We start from the raw sequence: 5,037 nt of genomic DNA, 5'->3' as shown, positions 1-5,037 counted from the left end.
CGTTTTTTAAACTTAAAAATTGGACAGTGAATAATTCAACAGAATAATGATAAAACTTTGCTTGGATGAAAGAAGACAAAAATCGTAAAACCAGTATTGCTGAAAGCCAATAATCAACTGGTTATTGGCTTAGCTCAAAAATAATCCAGCTTTTCAGAACTCATGTAGATTACTTGGTCTGCGTGCGTGCTCACTGCTTTACCTTTAACAGAACCCCACCCCCCCCCCCAAAAAAAAATCAGGCTTGGTCCCTAAGGAGTAAGCTGACTAACTATCAACCTTTGTTCATCATTTAAGAGATTTACCAGACGTTTGTAATTTATGACGTAAAGTGCGAATTTTTCTAGCAAAATTAACACAGTAGTGTAAATGAAAGTTTCAATTTCCTCTTACATTTTTAGCGATGGTAAAATTGCCGAAAAATTGCTTCAGCACAAAAACAGACAATGATCTTATGTTTTGAAGGTTTATTCCCGAAATAAATTGTTTTCAAATCGCAATTTTCAAAAATAATCCGAAAGTAAAGATCTCACAAGTAAACTACCAGGTCAAAAAAATTCTCAAGTATATAAAACAAATAGTTGATAGAACTGATTTACGTACACGCTTGAAAGGACATCAAAAGGCTTTTACGGCTAATCGGTTGATGCCTTTTGGAAGCAGTGTATTTGTGCCCGAGAAAGTAACAACAAAAAGTAGTTATATAGTTTTTATCTTACAATATTCGATTTAAGAACTTATGGAGGATACCAAAAACCAAAAAAATTCATTGTTCAGCAACAAGTTCTTGAGGTTTACCAGAAGGATAAGGACGTTAAATTTTGTTATAAACAGACTACATATTACCTGGCATACAAGCAAGGCATGAACAGCCGTCAGTCATCTCTGCGTAACACAAGGTTGCAAAATCTACATTTGGTCGCGTTAGCTTGAAAAATTCAACGTTGATCGCAACCATGTTTTATCATTAGGGTTGTAATCGTGTGTAGAAATTTGGGACACTAAGCAAAACAGTTTGAATTTGCTTGAAGCTTGGGAGATATCCATAGTTTGTCAAAGATGCCTGTTTCTGAGCAAGCGTTGACATTGTCACCCACCTTTGACACTAATTTCCAGCCCAACGTCACATTTTTCCACCAGTGACTTTTTTTTCAAGGTAGCAGTTACAAAGAATATAGTAAACTGACGGTTAAGTACTAATGTCGCCTCCAGTACTAAGAAGTCAATTAGCAGGTTTTCATCTACCCATATCATAGCCATAAAAATAATTGAATCTCTGAATTGGGTCTGAATGACTTGAATTCGTACCGTTTCTGTCACATTTGTCAACGCCACAGTTAACATAGTGCTTTCATCTGAATAAAAACAATGTAAAACGAGTATATGTGGCGAGATGTCACATATGTCCACGAAACACGCAAACCGACTCAAATTTATCAAATTTAGCTGTTCATAATTCTTCAAATTTGCCATTGTTTGCAAAGCTTTAAACAATTTTTCCTGTTTGTGCCCACCAGTACGTCATGGAACTCTGGTTACAAAACAAGCCCAAAGTAAATTATTCAAATATTAATAATTATAACAATAAAATGATAACAATGACTATGTATTGGGCGTGCTTTGTAACAAGAGGTCCATGACGTATTGGAGGGCACAAACAGAAAAATTCCCACAATTGTTTTTGTTTTCCAAATTAATTTGCAGAAATTTTAAAGCTTTGCAAACAATGGTACATTTGATAAACTAAGAAAAGCAAAATTTGACTATTTTGGGTTTCTTTGCGTATTTCGTGGACATCAGTGATAACATTTCGCCACATACTCGTTTTACATCGTTTTTATCCGTGGTGAAAAAACTATGCTAAATGTAGCGAAGACAAATTTGTGCTTCATTACTCGAAAACAACAGGTTTAAGCTACTATTAGTTTTGAAGTTGTAAATATTTTAAACGTATTTTTTTCAATCTTTCATGGCGTCCATAAAATACAAACTATAAGCAAGTATATAAACCTCGACGCGTTACACGAGCTTGCTACTAAAAACATTCAGTCGTCATGTTGTCCGACCAAAAACAGCAAAGACTTTTGTATATAAGTTGTTTTCTGTCCGAACAACTGAAATAGACTTTCCTATTTAAAAAAAGTAGACAAACATGCACATAAAAAATAGAGCTTTTATGGGAAACAGAAAGATGCTTAAGAAAGAGCAGTTTTCGATTAAAAGTGATTATTTGACTAATTCAAATCCTTATATTTCAGTGTTATTATTCTTAAAAAGAAATTTGAATCAATTAAGAAGTAGAATGGAGCGAAGATCTATTGTCTGAATTTCTAGTGCTGTTCCTTTCTTCAGTACAAGTTTGTGAATAGAAACCTGCATCATATGCAAAATCAAATTATTTCAGAATGCCGTTCTAGCAAATGATTTAAACTCCATATTCTCAAAATTCGAAAAAAGTTAGAAAATTACAGTGAGAGAAAGGAGAATATTTAACGGATTTTTTTTAATTTTGTAATTTAAAATAAAAATTCCTTTTTATAGTTTTTATTAGGGCGACAACCTTAACTGTGAGCGTTTATATAAACACATAAAACAGTAACGTTAGCTAACTCTAGCAAATTAATTAAACATTCTGTGAACCAACAAAACTTCTCCCATTAAGTTTTAAAAGAATTTTTTATTCTGAAGAAATAAGTTCAGGTCAAGCAGATATCATACTTTCTCCGTTTTTTCCTAGTTGGAAAAATGTATACAGATGATTTTTTGTTCAGACAATATCAAATATTTTATTAAATGGAAAGCAGATTGTTTCGAAACAAAGAGAAGCATTTTGGGTTTAATCATTTTTGTTGTTTTGTTGTTTTATCATTAATATGGTTATATTCAACTTAAATGAAACTTAAATTTATTTTTTTAGGCACTGTTAATGTCAAATACTCTGATGTTAATAGTTTTGATGTTGATTTTTATTTATGATTTGGAGCTGCAATTAGAACAGGTTCATATCGACAGGTTTTCTCAAAGAAGGTTTTGCTTTTTGTAAATTGAATCCTGAAACAAAATGAAAATTAAAGTAAGCTGGGGAGCACAACAAATAACGCTTTTAGCTGAAAATTAATTAATCTTGCCGTATCCTTTCAAAACAGCTTTTTATTATTATTTAGAAATCCCCACATGATGTAGTATTACGAGAGCCGTTACAAATGAACGGATAATTAATCCCGCATTAGAGCGAACGTATTTAGGCGCTAATTAACCATTCTTTCGCCGCGCGCTAAACAAACTAACGCTTGTTAAGACTACCAGTACACAAGTATTTAAACAACTCAGTTCGACTTATTTAAATAAGACAACTTTAGGCCTGGATCTCCTCGCTTATATCCAGGACAGAAAATGTACGTTGTTGAACGTAGGCAGCCTGTAAAACCACAGTTTCTTTTGATTTAAATTACTTCTGCTTTTGACAGTTGCAATGCAGATCTTTCCCCCCAAGTTCAATAAAGATGAAGCAGATTGCTTCAGGGGAAAAGACAATAGAGTCTCATAAAAAGCCCCCAAGAAAACCATAATTGTTGCGGTTTTAGAAGAGGGGAAAAGCAGAAAACAGGCGCCTACGAAATCAATAATTGATGCTCTCAGCTTTTTAGATTTTTATTATTTTTTGGAGTTTCAATAATTTTTTCCGTAAAAAAGAGTTAATTCTCTTGCCTTCTCGGCCAATAGGAAAATTAAGAAGCACCTCACTATGAACGTGAGTTTGTGATTCGCTCCCTATCGGCCCAAACGGAGCTGAGAGGAATTAATTGTTTCTCTCAGCGAAGTGGGACGGAATAAAATTAGAGAGACAAATAACAGAGCCAACGACGAGCAGCAGACAACTGCTTCATTTTTCTTGCAAAATAATTTCCTAAATTTAAACAGAGAAATTTTATTAAAGATTTCCAACTTAGCAAATTTTCCAACAGAACATACTTGTGAGAAATCGACTGGAAGAAGTTTCAACGACGCACTCACTTAACAACAACACAATCAAGTAACAGCTCAACCCGGTTTAATACTACTCAGTGTAAGCTTGTTCATTTAAACTATCTATTTAATTAATTGAACTTTTTAGCCCCCCAACTACTTTAAATTGAGACTTATAGCACAGACAGGTCTTAGGCATATATCTTTGCCTTCGATTTGTTATATCTTTTGTCAAGTTTGACTGGCATACATAAAGAGATCCCGTATTGTGTGATCTGTAGCAGCCCAGCCAAATTTGATAACTGGCGCGCCCAGAGGAAAGAATCACGCCTGAATTTTTGTTTTTCTATCCGATCGGATTAAAATAGTAAAATAACCACTAGCACAGAAGTGAAAGCACACTAATAGCCAAACAAATAGAGTAATTTATATCAAATTTACGACCGAAATACAGTAAATTTACATTAAAATAGTAACAGGCAACTGATTATTTGCTCTTGTAAAATTGTTCTGACCCGGGTGGGGGTAATCTATGTCCAATTTTTAGTTTATTTATAAAACAATTGAAGTACTTTTACATTTTATAGTCAAAATTTAACCAAAAATCATCCCCCCAAAACCTATTTAGCCTAATTTTTACCCAATTTTCATCAAATTTATGGTTAAATTTTAGTATTTACACCTTAAATAACCAAAATTCAACCAGATTTTATCCCCCCAAAACATATTTAATTTGATTTTAACCCAACTTTCACCAAATTTATGGTTGAATTTTAGTATTTTCACTCTAAATAATTGAAAGTCATACAAAATTCATCCCCCCATAACCTGTTAAATCATATTTAGAGTAACATATGTCTAATTTTTACTGAATTTTTGACCAAAATATAGCATTTTCAAACAATTTAACGTAAATTTAACCAGAATTCATCCCCCCAATACGTGTTTAGTGTAATTTATATCTAATTTTCTACACATTTAAGCCAACGTTGTTGCATTTTCACATTAACTAACCCATTTTTGGTTAAATTTAAGCCTTCCTTAGTTGAATATTCACTCTGTTTTATCAAT

The 5,037-nt window shown here is 33.0% G+C and overlaps 1 protein-coding gene across 5 annotated transcripts in view; it reads right to left on the bottom strand.

Annotated features, from left to right (window-relative positions):
- LOC142343971 (uncharacterized) overlaps nucleotides 1–5,037 on the bottom strand; it is a 286,528-nt gene that overhangs the window by 116,141 nt on the left and 165,350 nt on the right. The gene's annotated exons all lie outside the window — the stretch shown is intronic.

The sequence above is a fragment of the Convolutriloba macropyga genome, chromosome 8 (genome assembly GCF_964194025.1).
Source record: "Convolutriloba macropyga chromosome 8, txConMacr16.3, whole genome shotgun sequence".
Lineage (NCBI taxonomy): Eukaryota > Metazoa > Xenacoelomorpha > Acoela > Convolutidae > Convolutriloba > Convolutriloba macropyga.
This window is presented reverse-complemented; position numbering and strand designations above follow the sequence as displayed.